The sequence below is a fragment of the Scleropages formosus genome, chromosome 12 (genome assembly GCF_900964775.1).
Source record: "Scleropages formosus chromosome 12, fSclFor1.1, whole genome shotgun sequence".
In the NCBI taxonomy this organism is placed as follows: Eukaryota; Metazoa; Chordata; class Actinopteri; order Osteoglossiformes; family Osteoglossidae; genus Scleropages; species Scleropages formosus.
The window spans coordinates 24,751,577-24,771,320 of NC_041817.1; the positions used below are offsets into that span (position 1 = coordinate 24,751,577).

At 47.8% G+C, this 19,744-nt stretch overlaps 1 protein-coding gene across 3 annotated transcripts in view; it reads left to right on the forward strand.

The window, feature by feature from the left end:
- LOC108928369 (semaphorin-5B-like) overlaps positions 1 to 19,744 on the forward strand; it is a 98,654-nt gene that overhangs the window by 19,292 nt on the left and 59,618 nt on the right. Inside the window, exon 1 of one of the 3 annotated variants that reach the window (XM_029256598.1) lies at positions 17,870 to 17,982. The exons of the other annotated variants lie outside the window; for them this stretch is intronic. The gene's annotated coding sequence lies outside the window, so the exon portion shown is untranslated. Of the gene's footprint in view, positions 1 to 17,869; positions 17,983 to 19,744 lie in introns of those variants that run through there. 3 annotated transcript variants of the gene reach the window in all.

Genomic DNA, 19,744 nt, shown 5'->3' on the forward strand with positions numbered 1-19,744 from the left:
TGGGGCTTTAGGAAATGAATACTCCAAGTAATCGTGAATACTCCAAGTAATGCAGCAGGATTTCAGCTCCCAGTCCTCAGGTTCTTGGACGGTGGATAAATCGAAGAAGACGTTAATTTTGTTGTTTTTCCTGTGTGGCTCTGAATCAATTTAGGAATGTGAAATGTAGCGGAATGGTCAGGTAAACTATTCAACGGGTCCTGCGGTCCCCCGGTGGAGCAGCAGGCCGCCGCTTCTCAGCCCCTTCATCTCCGCTGCTCCTCTAAGCATAAAGGCCCTTTCATCGTCTGCAAGACGCTTCTCTGGCTGCCTTCTGAGAAGAAAATTCCCCGAATCTCTGGAAATAATTCCTGAGCTGAGAAATGTCTACGGAAATGCAGTTTGGTGTTTCTAATTGGAATTTGAGTCTCGCACACCGGCAAGCGCGCCGCCGAGGATCTCCTCCAGGTTGGATCTCTAGCAAAGAACGTTTCGGGGAATTATGATGAAGGACTCAGTAGGGCTCAGTAAGAGGGAGGGACAGGGAAGATACAGACCTGCTGGGGTGGGTAGAGTGCTTCAGCAATCACCTTGTGAATGGAAACACCCGTAGAGCCTCCGATAGCAAGGACTGCTGCGATGGTTTAATAAAGCTGTCAGTTATTTTTGTTTCAGAGCTCATCATGGAGTGTCATTCGAAGCAATATGCAAATATAACACTTCTGAATACAGGTGGTCCCTGGTTTCCGATGCTTCGACCTACGATTTTTTTCGACTTCGCAATGATGAGCTGGTGACAGATATTCAATAGAAACTGTACTTCGAATTTTGATTTTTTCTGTATTAGTTCCAAGGTTGTACCATGATCAAGGGTGTTAGAGCTGGAGCAGGAACTGGAACCCAGGCTTTCTGGCTGCAAGGCATCAGCTCCACCTTTTGGGCAATGTTTTTGCTCCCATAAGGACTGTGGTATTGCAAGGGCTGCCTGCAGTGTAAAATATACACTTTGGCTGCAGAGTTTACAGCCATAACTCATGCAGTAAGTAGTTCTTCACCGTCCACCCCTTTAACCTCCCTCTTCTGGCAGAAAGAGTTATAGAGGGTGCGGTGTGAGCAGCCAAACACAAAACTGAGCTCAATCACTGACAGCCACTCGGAGGCCCTTGAAGGGATGCAGATGACTGACACCATGATGTCTTGTTCTGACCACCAGCCTTGTTTGTCCTCCCCGGGGATGGGAGGCAAATTATCAATGGGACACTCCCACCTGTGTTTCCATGCCCATCAGAAATGACCTCATTTCCCCCAGAGGTCAGAAAGGAGCATTTTGGTGGCAGCGGCTGACTGCTGAATCCTGAAAACACAGCTATGCAGCTGGGCCAGAGGTTTGTTAGGGGTCACTGTGAATGAGGTGGGGGGAGGGGGGCTGGTCTGCTCTCCCAGAGGGTCAGGTCACGGCTGCCTCGGCAGAGGTTTCCAAGGGAACAGCAAAAAAAAAAAAAAAGATGTTTGTCCTGTATGATCAGCTATTTATAAGGTACCCAGTCTGCAAGAGAGCATATTTTCACATGGGTTCAACGAACCTTCAGCATGCTGCAAGGGGTTCTTTGGTAGGACTGTGCACGTGGTTAAAATGCACTTTTTCCTAAAATTTCCAGCAGTACAGCATCCCCCATGAGTCTTGGGGACAGCTGATAATATAGTGGTTACAGCTATTACTTTTGGACCCAAAGGTTGCAGGTTCGATCCCCACCTTTAGCTGTAGTACGGTTGAGGAAGGTACTTACCCTAAATTGCTCCAGTAAAATTACCCAGCCGTGTAAATGGGTAAGTAATTGTAAGCTTGTGACTGTAATAATTGTAATCTTAACATTGTAAGTTGCTTTGGCAAAAAGCATCAGCTAAATGAATAAATGTAAATGTCACGCCGAATTCTGTTCGACTCGATAGTCGGCAGCCCCTCATCTGCCTGGAGCAGCCTTCATATATAACACGTGTATCCCAAATTTTCATAACAGCTGAAAGAAATAACAGGAACTTGACAGCAATCTTTCTGCCTTTCTTTACCTTGTCAACCCCCGAGCCCTATGTGGGGTGTAAAAAGGAGGTGAAAAAATGCATTTTGATTAACATGAAAATGTTGTCTGCGGGACCCTCGTTGCGTTTGAGTTTCTCTTTGTTCCCCTGGTCTCCGGGGGGTTTTTACCCAGCGTGCTTCTATTGGGCCGATGGACGGTCTCTGTCAGCTTTTTGTCCGTGGTCCCGCTCAAAGCCTCCTCCCGCTTCCCTTCGGCTTTTCAGCCGCCCCTCATCTATGTCGAGGAGAAGCTCTTTATCCGGGACGCCTTTATCCCGCTCCTAAATGAGATGTTTGAAATTGGTGTTACAGTTGTTAACAACAGATTATCAGCCTAATGTAGGAGGACCTGGAGGGAGCCGCCTGTAATCTGCGATGATCATCGCGCGGGCGAGCGGAACCAGTGGTGTCCGATGAGATCTGAGCTATTGTGTGCATTTGGAAGAAAGGCAAACCCAGTGCAATGTATTGCCTGGATATGAGGTAAAGTTTGGGTAAACTGGTCATCTCTGAATATATGGGGGGGAAACGATGATGTAAATCACTACAAAGAAGCCGCGGAGATACCGAGGTCGGTCTCTGATGGCTTCCACTTTAGGAGAAGGTGGTTGCCGGGTAATGAATGAAAGTACAGCTGAAGCTGAACCCTCAGAATCCACTTTCCCAGCTGTCAAAGCCGTGCACTAATTCTCAGTAAACCTCTTCATTCTCAGCTTCCCGAGCTCAGCTCCCCTTTAAACGGGTTGCGTGGCACATTGCTTTCATTACCTGTTGCTATTCTGAGCAATGCGCATGAACCGCTGCCTTGATTTAATTTGATCTAATGTTTTTTTTATTTCCTGCCCCTAGTTGTTCACTCTCGCTGCTTACGCTCCTCCAAAACCAGGATGCCTGGAAACAAAGAGCAGTTTTCCTGGATATTTTTGGTCCTCGGGAACAATGCGTCGGTAGAGGGGAGAAAACTTTTTAAAATATGAAAAGCGCAGACATAAAAGGGCTACTGCATCTGTTTGCCTATTTAACATTCTGTTTTCCCCAACCTCACTAAAGTAGCATCATTAGTTCTGGCAAATTACCATGCAGTCATTGTTGTCTGGCCATGGTACATTAGTGTGCCTTTAGACGTGGCTAAACTGTGCCTATTCATTTGTGAGAGAGAGGAACCATTGGCAGATACTTGGCAAGTCAAACAGAGGGGCTTTTCACACGAGGAAGAAGGGACCGGTGGACGAAGACACGGCAATTGGGGGAGGCGGGGGTACTTGTGCCGAAATTTTCGGAGGAGAGGCGAGAGCTTCCGGCAAATTCCCAAGTGAGTTTTTGAGATTCTTGGCCTTTGTCCATCTCGGTAAAGATGAAGACTTATCATCCTGGTGATTTGTCTGGATCAAAGGCCAAGTGGGCTATAAATCTTACACAACAGGGTGTGTTTAGCCTGGATGTCTGGAAGGAGATGGGTGTAATTCAGGTATGCATGGAGCCACCACCACACTCTTCTGCGTGGGGTGTTTTTTTGAATAGGTTTCACCAGGGTACATCACTGGCTTGCCGAGGACTGCCTCCTTTGCTTTCTGGGTATGATCAATTTTGATCTTCTCTCTCCATCTCACCAACTTAGAAATTCCAAATCAGACAGAAGTCCAGCGAGTGTCTCATACAGGTATCTCTGAAGTCTGTTCTCTTTGACTCCCTTGGGCTAAAATGACAGTGAACTTTAATAAAGCTTTGAAGTCAAATATAATCAAATTGAAGCAGTTCTTTCTAATATCCCTTTTTCATCTCTGGTTGGGATAATAAGATAGAAGCTGTTGCTTCTTAGTGAAAACCCACTGTGGAGATTAGCTCTGTCAAATTTTATTATATGGAATCTAATTCAAACGTGGTCTAATTATTAAATATTTAATAATTGCTTGTGAGGATACTCAGTATAAAAAAAATACCAGTAGCGTGTTCTCAGGGGGAGCCGATTTGCACGCCCCATTTAATGGCCTCCGTTGAACCCTCTGCATTACTGCAGAAGGCTACGCAAGAACAATACCCATATGTGGAGGATGAACCCAGAAGTGTCTGTCTATCCTCACTGCCTGTATACAGTCTGAGTGACTTCTCATTCATGGGTACAATCCTGAGAAAAAGTACTTTGCTCATGGTAATTGTACTTGCAAATAATTATGGGTGAGTAACTGCTGCTGTTGCTATTGGGCTTAAAAGACTGTGTTGGGTGCCGCCAATATCTGGTTTATAGTTTTGATTACATTTATTTATTTAGGAGACGCTTTCCTCCAAAGCGACTTCCAGTGAACTCTATGTAGTGTTATGAGCCCACACACCTTATTCACCATGGTGACTTACACTGCTAGATACACTAGTTACACTGAGTCACTCATCCATACATCAGCAGAACACACACTCTCTCTGTCACTCACACACTATGGGTGAACCTGAACAGCATGTCTTTGGAGTGTGGGAGGAAACCAGAGCATGGAGGGGAAACCCACACAGACACGGGGAGAACATGCAAACTCCACACAGGCTGAGCAGGGATCAAACCCACGTCTTCTCACACCACCCAGACACTATGAGACAACAGCACTACTCACTGTGCCACCCAAAATATGTTTGGCTGAACTATGTTGCTCCAAAGCAACTTACTGTGTTACAGTTGCAAGCTTACAATTAATTACTCATTTAGACAGCTGGGTAATTCTAGGAGAGCAACTTAAGGGAAGTACCTTACTTAAGAGTACTACAGCCAGAGGTGGGGATCAAACTTGCAACTTGTGGAGCTAAAGGCAGTAAGTCTAACCACTACACTACCAACTGTCCTGATCACTGATGAAGTTGTCATTTTACACTGTTAGCATGTGAATAAGACTGCAGTAGAACTGTTATTTTTTTGTATGCCAGAAAAGAGAATTCAGCAACAAGGTCAGTTACTGTTACAATCAAAATTTGACAGCACTGCCTTCCGGTAGATTTCGTCATTTTCTGCAATGAGCCCAGGGTGTGAAGTTTCAGACTGTGTAACGTTCAGGTCAATGCCTGCTGGATTTGAGTACCTATTGTCCAAAGTCTTTTCCTACCTGGCAAACATTTTGAGCAATCAGCAGGCTTTGGTTGCTATGGTGGTGGTATTAGTGTGCAGCAAAACTCTAGACAGACGTTAGTGATTGGTGGCCCATTGTGTACAAATTGCACTTAAATTGTAGATGATAAGGAAATGTTACATCTGAACATATTTTATGTATAGCTTTTACGTAACCTTGAATGTTGATAGTGAAATTTTGGTTATATCGATAGAGATCAAGGTACTTTGGGGGTCAAAGCTTTTGGTTAAGATGATGGTTCTACTGGAGATCAAGGTCCTTGGAAAGTCAAGGCTTTTCGGTTAAGATGATGATTCTGTTGTAGATCAAGGTCCTTGGAAAGTCAAGGCTTTTAGTTAAGATGATGGTTCTACTGGAGATCAAGGTCCTTGGAAAGTCAAGGCTTTTCGGTTAAGATGATGATTCTGTTGTAGATCAAGGTCCTTGGAAAGTCAAGGCTTTTAGTTAAGATGATGGTTCTACTGGAGATCAAGGTCCTTGGAAAGTCAAGGCTTTTTGGTTAAGATGATGGTTCTACTGGAGATCAAGGTCCTTGGAAAGTCAAGGCTTTTTGGTTAAGATGATGGTTCTGTTGTAGATCAAGGTCCTTGGAAAGTCAAGGCTTTTTGGTTAAGATGATGGTTCTGTTGTTGATCAAGGTCCTTGGAAAGTCAGAACTTTCTGGCTAAGGTGATGCTTCTACTGGAGATCAAGGTATTTTGAGGGTCAAAGCTTTTGGCTAAGATGATGGTTCTGTTGGAGATAAAGGTCTTTGGGGGCTCAGTGATCCTATGCTCAGGTCCAGCCAAGATTTGCATGTTGTGCTAAGACTTTGACAGGACCTTGCCATGATTATGATGAAAAGACTAACCTGAAAGGTGGATCACGGTCTATCCTGCTGAAGGTCCAGTGCAGCTGCTCCGCTGGTTATAGACATTGAAAGGAACCCCCCCCCCCCCCCCCCCTTCATTTGATGTAAACTCAAGTAAGAGGGGAAGGACAGAAAGTTGGCCCGCACATCTGGTTCACAACTCACTCCCACCCGACCTGTAATCCTGCCAAGGCTTTGCAGTTGATACACCAACCCTAACAGGATATTTAGGTGAGAATTAGTGTCAGGTCAGCTTTCCCAGAACTGGCCATTTTTTATCAAACTCTTTTTTTTTTTTTCCAGGAGAGTCTTCATAAATTAGAATCAGAACCTTTCATTTGGCGTGGCAGCTGAGGCCAGAGCCCATTAATTGAATGCTTTATGTGCTGCTGTTAAGCTGCAACACGTAGGCCCTGCGTATCGTTTATCATCCGCTGAAGATTAGCAGTCATAAAGTAGAGAGCAACACAGTGTTTATCCCCTTTAACAAAAGATTAACTGTCTTCAAAGAGCGCATTTAGTGTTAGATAAAGGTTTAAATGCTCTGTGGGATTAGGGTGGCTATAAAAACGTATAAATCTCTAAATCTCTAGTGGGGTTTTTTTCCGTTTAGCGGACTGCATGATTATTATGTAATAAAAATACTCAAGAACTGGGTGTTCACATTTCATTTTCTGGAAGGATGTTTCACGGCGCAATCCCGTTTTATTCATCCACCCAGTATGGAGGGATGTTATGTTTCCAGTGTGATGTAATTCGGCGTATCGGACATGGGACAGCCTCCAGTTGCGACTCGATGATTTGCTGTTTATTCGTGTAAAATGGATTGGTTTTGACCCGACCGACTGATGTACAACAACGGCTCTCATGTAATGAAAGAGGATACACTGTTCGTGCAATTTATTAAGTGGAACTGACAGTTGTTTTAATTATCAGTTAACATTTATTTGCAATAAATGTTTTTGATGTTTTTTATTACTTTGAATTGTTATTTCTAGAACGAGCATTATAGGGTCATACAGTGAAATTGTGGGTTTTCTAGATCGCTGATGGACAGGGGACCCAAGGACCATCTCTTTCAGAGCACCGTGGCGATATTCACAAGGGGACGATCTCATGGAAAACCACTTCAGATTTCCAGCCTGACACCACTTAGAAATAAATGGCCCTCGCTGTAACGGGTTTTTAAATTCCCACACCCCCCCCAGCAGCTACCTCCCCTTAATTGAATTCCTTCAGCATGGGATTCGTTAGTGGAAGCTGTCAGGGGGGCAATCAGGGGGCCAATCAAAGGGCAGACACTCCAGGAAGGGCACAACACAGGCCTTGCCCATAATAACCCCTCAATGTCAATTTCATAGTTCAGGTGAAGCGCATCTTAATCATTTAAAATGCATTAGCGATGTCAGACAGCCTAATCATAGATGGTCCCCTTACAAAGAGGAAATTGGCAGGGAGAAGAGTGGGAGTTTTTTTTTTTATTTTTTATTTTATTATAAACTCAAAACAATGTTTTTGTTTTCATATTATGTTTTTTTTAACTAATTATGCAGCTAATTGTGATTATAACTGCAGCGACCGTTTCCAGGGCAAGCATTAAGAAACAGACTGAGAGACTGATGATTACTGACGCTTCTAAAAATAGATGCTAAAATTATAGTTACAGAATATATCTAGCAAGGCCTGTTTTCAATGTGAGGTTTTCACACTAAGCTACTTACAGTGATTTTTCCCGTTTATACAGCTGGGTAATTTTACTATATCAATTCAAGGTAAATACCTTGATTAAGGGTTGTACAGTGAAAGTAGGGATTGAAATCCAGGTTCTTTAAGTGTCACTACGTTGCCCTGATACCACCAATTACATAATTTTAAAGTAAAAAAAAAAACTTCCTCTAAACAAACTTTTCTTTGACTCTTACGGTGTTTACCTGTCTTATTTTACCTATGGCAGCCAAAACATGACAGTTTTTTTTCCCCCTTTTTTCCTTCAAAATGAACTTGATGAGCTAAGGAGTATGTTTCCTGAAAATCACAACGGCGCTATTGTTGTCAGCGGTGCTGTGACATTCCGCTGAAGGGAGTATAACACTTTCCATCAACCCCTGCCTTCACACTGTATAAATTTTTCATTTCAAAATCTGCCACTGCCATTCATTATTTATAAAGGCAAAACAAAAAAGGGAAAAGTGCATCCATGTGAGTTTTTAAGTTTATCCCAACATCTTAGATAAGGCAGATTCTGCTGCGTTAAATATATTTAGAAGCAATAGTGACAGTGTTGTGCATCGAATAAATCATGCGGCGAACCGGTGACAATGCTGTGTGAGGAAGTCCCAAAATAGCCCACCGCAGGATGTGAATCCCATTTGTAAAGGTGGAGGCCGCTGCGATTTTTGATCCCCTTCCTCATTTGCAGGGATGTGGACCGAGGAGGGATCCGGACTAAGACGCTGCCTTATCGAGTCATGCAGCTCGGGTTTGAATGAGAACGGCTCCAGCGCTTTAGTGAGTTAGCGGGGCTGGTACCGGCCGCGGCTCCGTGGAGCATCTCGGCACCCCCCGCGTCTCCCGGGAATACCTGCTCTGTGCTCTGTGTTCTGCCAGGGGGCTCATTCCCTTCATCTACAGTCTTCTGCATCCATATTTATTAGAGCAAACTGTCACCTCATCCTGCTCATGCTTAGTCTACCTTCTTTTCTCCTATGTGTTCCTCCCATTATAGGGTTAATTTGCTCCATGAGATCACCTTGTTAGGCGAATTCCTGATGTGAGGGGGTCAAATTACCTCTATTTCTTATGGGAAAAATAATTGGTGCCTGGATGAAAAATGTCACCTAAAACTCATTAAAAGCATTAATTAAAATGCCAAAGCAAAAAGCATTTTTACGCAGGACAGTCATAGCACGTGCTGTATATAACATATTCTATATTTCTAACAGACAATAATAACTGTAGGTTGTCTTTCAATGGGATATTTTCTCTCGCGTGGAAAAAAAATCAAATGAGCCACATATCCGTGTGCCGCAGTTCCCTCCTTCCACACCTACGCAAGACTGGACCTTGGCGTGTGTGTGTGTGTGTGTGTGTGTGTGTGTGTGTGTGTGTGTGTGTGTGTGTGTGTGTGTGTGTGTGTGGGGATGTTTTTTAAAGGAAATGTGCCCACAACTACGGCAAACCCTGCAAAACGGACATTGTGGGACTACGTCCAGAGTGTAAAGTGTCTCTTATTCAAAGTTACCTTTTTCCAGGGACACGACGGTGCCAGACTTTCGTCAAAACTGAGCTTTCTCTTCATCGATTTTGTACAATTTCCTATACGACAATTTGTGACAACCCGTTGATAAGAATGGGTTACGATCAATTTGATTGGTTGTTTTTTTTTTTTTTTTTTTCCAACTTTTTTGTTTGGGAATCGTTCATTTCGTTAAAGTGCTCAGTAAAGACTGTATGAGATTCTCCGAAAAATAGGGAGGCAAATGTGAGTAAGAGCACAAGCGACACACACACACACACACACACAAGCACCCCACCACCCTACCATCCTACCACCCTACCACCCTCTGCTCGAACCCACGCTCTGTACTCCAGGTCGACCGAGACGGAAAACACGAGCACCAGGAAGTGAAATGAAGACCCGTGACCGGCAACGACCCAACAAGGAAAACACTCCGACTTTAGCCAGTAACTTCATCGCACACCTCAGTGTGTTTAAAGAGGGGTGTGAGAAGTGGAGCTGAGTCTCCTTTCACCTTTAGCAGAAAGTCACACTTCAACAATTGGACCTTTGTAACCATTAAAAAAAATTGTAATAAAAACCTCTGAAATTTTGTCTTCTCGTTCTTGCGGTACTTCGCCACTTTAATCTCTGGATGTGGGGGAGAGCGCTTGATGATGCATGACTGGCACCGTTTCCAATCAAGCCGTTCTGTCGGTTTATTTTAAGCTCTTCGCTAAAGTGCAGAGGAATAATTTTGGCCGGGTGAATAAACTGACTCCCGGGTGACCTTGGCTCTCCGTGCTCCGGCCTGCGTCGCGTCCCTGAGTGCGTTGATGGAAAGCCGAGCGGCGCGTGAAGGATGGCTGCTGGGCTGGTGGCCCGCTCCATTGTATATTTACCGTGATTCAGGGTGGCACTTCGCAGAAGTGCAGGAAATGGGAGCGTGAAGTAACTCATCGCTCTCTGGTGGAGCCGAAGCTTGGAGAGACGAGCTCGATAATCTGCGATGCTGATGAGCGGTATGGCTGGACTTTGGCTTTCACCGGTCCGTTCGTGGGTGGCCTGTGACCTTTCTGAGGGTAAAGTCTTATAATACAGGTTGGCAAACTGGCCACAGATTTCAGTTGGTCATATTTTGGCCCCCAACTGAAATGGGGCATTTTGAAATTAATTATAATTCAATTAACTTGTTTCATCACTTGCAACTTAAGCAGGTGGTGAGTTTCACTCCTCATTCACCTCGCCTGTGGCCACATGGGAAAATACTGTAAGTTGCCCATCTATAGTCTATAAGCTCTTCTATAGCTCTGAATGATAGTAGGTGGCAGAGTGGTTTGAGCTATTGCCTTTAGACCCACCGGTTATAGGTTTGAATCCCATCTTTAGCAATATACTCACTCCAGCAAAATTTCTCAGCTGTACAAATGGGTTAGTGATTATAAGGAGCAGTTAATACATCTTATTTTAGTTTACTGACCATTTTTCTCCTACAGAACTTATAGTGCTAGGTTTATAAACTGTTGATTATTTACCCGATGACATCGTTGGTTGGGCAGCGACGTAATCAAGGACACTGTGGAAGGACTGGCTGTTGTCACCGGGGGCAAGGGTGGGAGACCGAGGAGTTGGTGTGGACCCAATCGCGGGTTCGTTTGTTGTGGTACAGACAAGGAGCAATCCGGGATCGTAGTCAGGGACAGGCGTGGGTCGTTCGAGGCGCCGACGTTGTTCTTGGGATGAGACAGGAATCTAAGTTGACCGGGCGAGACGGGAGATCTGAAACCAGGAGGGCAGCAAACAGGGAACGAAGGGCAAAGAGGGACTGGAAGGACGAGGAGGTCAGTGTGGTTCCTTTGCCATTGCAAGTGAAGCTGTTTGACTCGATGAGGTTCGGTAAGAAGGTGAGGCGGGACGGCGTCTTTTATACCCTGGGGCTCTGATTCAGGGCAGATGCGGCCGTTTGGCTCGAGGGCGTCGGCGTGACAGGTATTTGAACCGAGGTCCATTGACTGCAAAGTGGTGTTCCTAACCACTACCCTACTGGCTGTCAAAGCGAGAATTGGACCGGACCACAAACCCCAGCACCCTCCCGTGGCATTATGGTCCAGCCCTATATTCATGTAGGCCTAGTGTGTGCCACGTCCGGTAGACGACGTCAAAAATGAGCCTGGGATTTGCGGCAACACATGGCAGTAGAGCGTGCGTCCTCTTGGGGTGCGGTGGGTTCTCCTGCACATTACCTTCAGGGGGTCATGCTTTTAACCTTCAGTCTAGATATACAACATGTGTTTCTCCCCGTGAGATATGGCACGGCGTGACAAATGGGCCACGCGATTACGCAACACTTTTTTACCCTTATCGATGGCTGTAAATTCTCTCGCATAATTGTCATTCATATTTTAGCTGTGCTGGTAATAACGCAAATGCGGTCTATAAATTGCACAGGGTTTTTGCAGCCCCGAAAACCCTGATACAGCACTTGCGCGTGCCACCTGCGTGGACGTTTGTACCGGGAGCACGGCGGAACTGGACCGCCGCCAGCACAAAATACACTGAGCGTGCCCAGGAACAAATGACCAATCAGGGCAAAGTGCAACATTCCTTTAAATAGGTCTGACAAATCACAGCGAAGCACTGCCTAAACCCACCTCAGATGGGTTTGGGTAAAGGACCGCGATCCCATGATGCTCTGAGAAATGAAAGTTATTCATATGGAGTGAAGCATCAGCCTGACAGGCTCTGAGCCCTGAAGGGCAGATTTAGCTTTATTTCTTCATAAAGTTCTCATAATATATTTATTCTCCATAATCTGTTTCTTCATAATATTTCTTCACAGGATTTCAGTATAAATTTCTTTTGGGCCGAACACAGCGGTGTGTTGGTTCTGCGTCAGTAAGCTCTGAGTGTTTCCATCGTTGTCAGCAGTGCCCTTTCGTGACTATTATTTCTACGCTTAATTTTGCCTTTTTTCCCAGACAAAGAGTAAAAAAATAATAAAAATAACAGTTTTCTAAATGGCCCAGAGAGAGTCCAGGAGCGCTTTGTCACCGCTCCTTTGTGTCGGTATAGGTGTGGGTTCGGGACCTCGACGGCGCTGCTGCTCGATGGCCGTTTTTTTCAATGACATTCAATAAAGACTTTGGGATCGGAAACCCCCCCCCCCCACCCCCGCCAAAGATTGGGGCACCAGCCAGGTCGCTCGTCCAATTTCTGCCAATCTGTGCCTTGCGGGAAATTGAAAATGAAGTCGACGGAGTGTTATTTATTTTTTGCCGCTGTTTCTCTGAGCTTTGCACCCACCCCGCAGTGGGGGGTGATGCCCAGGTTTTCTGTCTTCCTGCTTCTCTCCTCAAAGATGCGTCTTCATGAAGCCTAGAAAGTCAATGTTGCGGACAGCGTCACATTTTTGTAGGTCCGTCCTGATCTCCACAGTTCCGGAATCTTCCGTTATTTTATGTAGAGCCTCGTGTTACTGTGCGGTTTGTACCCTACAAATGATAAACTTATTTCCTAGTTGGCAATTTTTATGCATTTTACTTTTTCATTGCCTCCCCTTCCTTTTTTATTTAGCTACATTTTGAGAAATGTTTTTAAAAATTGTTTTTGTAATTAGTGAGAAAAAAACCTTTTGAGGCACAGCGGGTAGTACTAGAGTCCTTTGGGTCATAGATTCAGACCTGGGTTTGAATCTTGCTCTTCCTGCGGAGTTTGCGTGTTGATGTGGCATTCCTCCAAGTGCTCTAGTTGCCTCCCACTTTCCAAGCACATGTGTTCGAGGTGATCTGGTGACTCTTCAATTGCCCTTTGTGTGTGAATGAGTGTGTGATTGTCCTGTGATGGACTGCGGTCCCATTTGGGGAACACTGTCTCACACCCTGTGCTTCCAGGATAGGCTCTGGGCCACCATGGCCCTGCATTCGCCAAGTGGTTATTGACAAGCGATGGGCATTTGAGGACTGCTGCTGTTTCCTTATATCAGGTAAAAACTATGGTATAATTCAGTCCTTGAGGTGAATCACAATTAATCAGCATAGTGGTTAGAGCTACTTTTGGACCCAAAGGTTGTGGGTTCAGTTCCCACCTCCAGCTAGAGTACCCTTGAGAAGGGACTTACCCTCAATTTCTCCACTGAAATAGCCCAGCTGTGTAAATAATCGTAAGCAGGTTAACATTCTAAGTTGCTCTGGAGAAAAGTGTCAGTTAAATAAAAATAATAATGTAACTCATTAAAATAAGTGGGCTGGGAATAAAATGGAAGTGAATGAAAATGTGCAGTAAAGTGAGTTGGGCAGCTGGGCCGAGCGGAGGGCGCAGGCCTCTTTTCGGAACGCACGTTGCCCGGGGTTAGAGATGCAATATGCCGCATCTATCTTCCTCCCAGTCCTCCTCTTCCTCTCCCCTCACTTGACCGACACGCCGGACTCAGTTTCCAGGGAGAAAGGCGTACGCTTATATGATGTGTGTTTGAATTCAAGGGTTGTTTACTTGTGAGGGTGCGAGCTGCCCGGGGTCCACGGCTGACACACCGAGGGGGGGTGCCTGGGGGGGACGCTCTCTCTTACGGACCCCTGAGTGCAGCCTTTGTGCGGCCGCCGCTAATAGCTCCGCCGGGCTAATTATACAGCGCAGCGGTGTGGCTCCGCTCGTCAGACGGTGACGTCTCTGCTCCCAAAGGGCTTCGTTTTTATGCCTCTAATTTATGGTAATGAAGGTGGCTTTAGGCTAAATTCCTCTTTGCTCCCATTCAGTCCATCTATTTAAAACAAAAATCAATATTTGTTTTCCAGTGATGGCGACGCCCCCCAGTCGGGCTGCAGTCGAAGATGACAAAATAAGTCGGGGGAACAGGTTTTAATGCCGATGGGGGAAAAGTGGAAATTCAGAAAAATTGAGCCCTTATCTATTATTGCATCAAGAAAGGAGGGTTTCGCCTTCCCCAACAGCCCCCCCACCCCACCACCACCACCCCCACTGGTAAAGCTCGTCATTTAAAGGCAGTTCTGAAGTCTGCAGGATGTGCCGGAAATTCTAACATGATTGCATTTGTTCGCACATGAAATGCTGTGATGCGTCGGCTTGGGAACGAGGCATCGAGCATTTAATTTACAGTCATATTTAAAGAATCTGCAGCCTTTTATTGAAGTTTACTGTCTGTTGAGTGTTTCCGACGGGCGCAGACGCTCGAGAACACGCTGGGTATCAGGCAGCGGTATGCGGTAGATTGTAGTGCGCGTCCCCAGGTGCGCCATGGAAACCTGCGGAGACCACCGTTCCCCAGACTCGCTGCCATCGCAAGGGGGGGGGGGGCTGGGATACCCTGGTAAACAGAGCCAGGGTCACGGAGGTCGAGCAAACCGGCGGTCTGATTTGCAGAGCTTGTCCGTGTGAAGACCTCGGTCAAACACCTTATACAGGGAGCGGTTGTAACAGCTGGACGATGCTTGCTCTCACTGTGGAGGGTCAAAAGGTCAGCTGCCCTGCCTAAGCTTAAAGGATCTCTGTCCTGTAGAGCTTGGTCCCGCAGCGAGCTCCTTAACCGCGTCTCCGCCCCGTGGCCTTGTGCTTTTCAGAGAGGCTGCCGCAGAGGCGCGCGACACCCAGGATGAAATCTTCGAGACAAGGTTGTCAAAACCGAATTCACGGTGTGTGGCGCTCGCGCTTATTTTCATTCCAACCCATCATTTTGCCTTAATGGGTCCAATTAGCTGTTAATCACCAGCATTGTTTACTTTTGCGCTTTTGCTCTAATGCTGCTGTCAAACTCCACGTTTCTTGAGAGCGACGCAAGACCGCTGTGATCCTCCGGCACTCATTTCCATCCAAATTAAACAAATATTTAAATGGAGCTAATTAAGTGGGGAAGACGGGGTAAAAGCTCGCGTTCGCGCGGCCGTCCGGGATCAACCGCAAATCTGACACCCGCTGTCAGAGGAAGGCCCTCGGCAGAAAGGAGGCTTTCAGGAGCGCAGAGCAAACGCCGAAGGGTTTGCGGCAATCCACCCTGTCTAGCGTGCCCAGGAGGTGATGGGTTTGAGGCCACTGCCTAGCGAGATGAAATAGGGCTCCGTTTAGCGTGAGGTCCGAAGGCTTCAGTTTGCCCTCCGTCCCTCAGAGCTGCTGAATCCCTGTCAACCTTAGGGTATCAAAACACATCTCTTTTAAACCCATTTCTCTCCTGATCTCCTCCATAGAGCTGCACTGCATTACGTGTTTAAAAACAAATTGCTCCCTCTCCCAATTCCATGTTCTGTTACCCGTGAAATGCATTGAAGGTTTAAACGGCACTACCGGACCAAGCGACCGTACTTTGACCATCACGCCTCTGTATCCGTATCTCTGAGTACATTTTTCACACTGAGATACGCGTGCCTTTGCAGAGAACCCTACGTACATGTTCATTTACGTCCACAAACGGCATGGAGATCATTCCACGTGCTGCATGTCTTCCATGTGTGAGTGCTCTTTTGGCGATCGTCGCAGTTCATCATCGCTTCCTTTGCCGTACGCATCTTCCTTAATTGCATCGCCGGCCGGGGTTAATTGAATCGGAATATTAAACTTGATGGCGTGTTTATTCCGTTTAATTGGCTTACGAAGCCCTGTGGCTGTTTTGATTGATCGACTTTCAATGTCATATCCGCTCAAGGAGAAACTCCATACACCGAACAGCCAGGGCTTTTCTTGGGAACTGATCCCACGACCCCGTGCGCTCTTGTCGCACCCGTGCCAGCCGCTTTCCCAGAACGCGGGTCGTCTCGGGACAAATGCGGTGTGCGCCTGCGATATCGGCGGACTGCGATAGCGACGTTTGCGAACGGAGAGCCTGGATCCTCTCGCTGGCACCACAACGGTGCTGAAGTCTCCATCCTCCCCTTTTATGGCTTCGTCGTGCTGCAGCGTCACTAGCGCTGCACATAGCACCTCCCGTGGGCCTCTCTTTACAGCGTCTTACCTGATTTTCTTCTTTGTTTAATGGTTACGGTGTCCCCAGTATCCTCTGCCGTCCCGCATCTCCACGTCCGTCATTCGAAATGGTCAAACTCTCTGATAGACTGACGCCCCATCAGCGATGTTCCCTGAATTATGCCCGATGCTTCCGGGGTAGACTCTGGACTCCCACGCCTCTGCACTTCATGTGTGGTTATTGATACTGAATCGATGAGCAAAATACCCGGCTTCTTATGAACACGAAGTCATTATTTTACAGGACGTGCTAGGAAACGCTGGTGGGAGTTGGTGTGAGCTGTTTTTTGGTGACTCCCTCTCCACGGTGCACCAGGGGGATGGGGAGCGGATGCCAGCAACAGCTTCCTGGGCCAGAAAGAGATGCAGCGGTGCGGCGCCACCTTGCTGGGAAAAAGAGTGAAATTTAGGTTCGCTCCAGCCGACAGGTCCTGATTGGTCGTGCCCCGGGCGGTGCCACCGGGTGCCTGTCGGTCTGTCCCATTGCTCCTCCTCCTGGCTGTGTGTGGGTGTGTGATTCACATGGATCTGCTCCATACACAAAGGGTGTAGAGCAGCGTCGCTGGGGGGGCCAATGGAGTGAGCCTCAAAAGATTCATTTTGCATCGACGGGATCCGACGCACCCGCTCCTCATCGCGGGGGGCATATTGATATTTCTCTGTAGGAGAACCTGATTGGCTGTCAATAGGGTCCATGAATGCTGTTTTGCTGAAACGCACGTATACAGTCAGTCCTGTGAAGAGTGTGCATAGCGTTGGCACGTAGCGGTGGGGAAATGCTGGGGTCTCGAAACACGCCGGCGAGAGTTCCCTTGTTTGCTGGGAGGAGTGTGTGCAGCTGCAGCGACCGTGTGTGATGTCGCCGCCAGCAGCGTTTCCTTTCGCCTGCTGCCCCCGGAGCTTCGACGGCTCTCGCTTAGCCCCCCGCTCGGGGCCCCAGAAGCGTTTCGGGGGGGGTGAATTTAAGCGGGGGGGAGTCGGGCAGTCGGCCTCGAAACACGGATCCTCGACAGTCTGGGAAAAAACGGCAGCGCCTCCTCAGGTGCAAACACGCCCCGCAGGTGTGGAAATCCCCGCATCGAGGACGCCCGCATCTCCGGCACGGTTCCCGAGCGGCGCGATCCGATATGCCGCCCTCGTAAAGGTCAGCCACGCGCAATTCCGATCAAACCGCATAATCGATTCGCGCCTTCGCCCCAGCGCATTCGGGCCGCTTCTCCCCAAACCTGGCCGACAATAAGCCACCCGGTAGAGTACGATACCCCTGCTGCCCGAGCGCGGCCGAGCCCAAAGTTCCCCGATCTTTCCCTCCCCGTCATCCGCCAGCTCATTCCGAGCGTTCGGCCCACGTCGGCATCCCCCAGCCCCCGCTCGCAGTTCCGGCGAAGGCATTAGAGGGATTTTGTGGGGTCCAGCCATTGAGTGGGATTAGACATGGTCAATGAGGCGCTGACCAGACAGACCCCGCGAGGGGGACGAGGTGAATGGGCCGGCAGCGGGAGTCTATAGCCGGGCTGCGGGGGAGGGATCGGTCACTGGCGGGGTTGGGGGCTCTGCTGTGTCTGTTTGTGACGGGCGGGGGGAGGGGCTTGCAGACACACGCCCCCCCCTCCCCTGGGGCCCTCAGGGGAACCTGGCTGCTGCTCGCTGTCTCATTCCAAGTCAAACTCTGCGACACGCGGGGGAACCTGGCCCTGCACTCGGCGTCCAGGTGGAGCTCACACACACGCGCGCGCGCGGCCCAGACGGCTCCCCGCTCCGCTCCCGTCGCCGGCGCTCCTCTCGGGTGAGTCGTCGCCACACATAAAATAAAAATAAATCCCTTGTTCGGTTTCGCTCATCTCGTCGCACGTTGACTCAAACTTATTGAACGTGCTACATTTGGACCTGTTCCAGCTCCTGTGTTTTCCATTTGGATTTACAACCAAAAAGTGCAGGATGAAAAAAGAAAATCATGTTTCAAGTGAGAAAAAGGCAAGTTTGGCATTTAAACTGGGATTTGTGAGCCTGAAATCCATTTGACTCTGAAACTGAGATTCCATTCGGTGCACTTTTGTGCTGTTTAGCGTCGACGGTTGGGGGTTCGAGATGTGCGCCGACCAGGAGTTAAATCTCAGTGCTTCACATCCGCCGTCATCTGCTTAATTTACTGCGGTAATTTTATTGGAGAAGTGCTGTTAGTATTCCGTTTGCATTGATGTTAATGGCAAGGTTAGAGAAAAATAAGGATCAGTCCGGTCGGCAGATTTATCGCACTCTCGGTGCTCATAAGTGCCCAATTACAAGTGTGTCTGTGAGTGTGTCTATGAGTGTGTGTGATGATGAGTTGCTTCCCACTCGCACCCGATCACTGCAAAGTTTTAATGACTCTCATTCTCTCTGTGTATTACACCACTTTTATAAGACTACTCATTAGCACCAGTGCGATTTTAACTGGATGACAAACATCTATTTTCAGAATTGTTGCCTCTGTAAGTTTGAATTGTCTAATTTGTAGAAAACCATTTTTTTTTTGGAAGAGGCATAACTGCTGAGAGACGTGATCGACTAGAAAGGAGATTCAAGGTTTTTTGTGGGGAAAGTGGTCATTCGCCTGAGTGGAGGAGCCGGGGTGGTGCTGCGGGGGGGGGGGGCGGGTGTCACCGCAACCCCCTTTGGATATGTGCGTTGGGGGGGGGGGTCTTACGAGGTTCTATCAGCCACATCGAGAGGAGTCGACATGCGTGAGTTTGGCGGACTGCGGAAAGTCTGCTGCTCACAGCGTTCCTGCGGAGTTTACGACCCCCCGCCTCCGCTTTGCCCCGTCCTGCTATCCCCCCACCCCACCCCACCCCCATCCGCAACCCTGCCTACACTGGAAAAGCAGCACTTAGCTCGAGGATGTGCGGCAGAGGCACGCGAGTTTGAAGTGGGATCCCTCCTGGGCTTCTCTGTGAAGCGACGCAGACCTTGAGCTGCAGCGTGGTGTCGGAACACGCCTGCGCTAAGGCCCCTGGGAGGAACACGGTTAAAAAAATAAATTTTGAAAAATGAGAATAAAGGGCCTGGATAGAGCTGTTGCCAAAATGTTTCCACTGTGGGCCTTCTTTGATCTGCTGCAAAGTTCGCAGCGTTTGCATCAGACCCGCTCCTCCGATGACACGTTTACCTGGAGACGAGGGCGTCCGGTCCGAGAACGCCGACCCCGCGTCCCTCGCGGCGGGCTGTCAATCATCCGCGGCAAACGCTTCGTGAGCCTTGCATCTGAGGCTGCTTTCATCACCTCGTCCTTTCGTTCAGCATCTTCTCAAAGTTTTCAGTAGGGGAGGTTCTGCGTAATTCTTGCCCCGTGTCCTTCGCCTGATGCTCCACGTTATACTGCTGGCTCTTTTCTCCGGAATTTGTTCTGAGTTGCACTGGCTCCGCACCTGATGAACGCTTCTGGCACCGGAAGTCTGTTGATAACGCAGTTAATTCGGGAACCGCTTTTACGGTCGAGACACCGTCAGTAAAAGCTTAATAATAAAACGTTCCTTGATTTCCGTACAAAATCGGCCCTCAAAATCTTG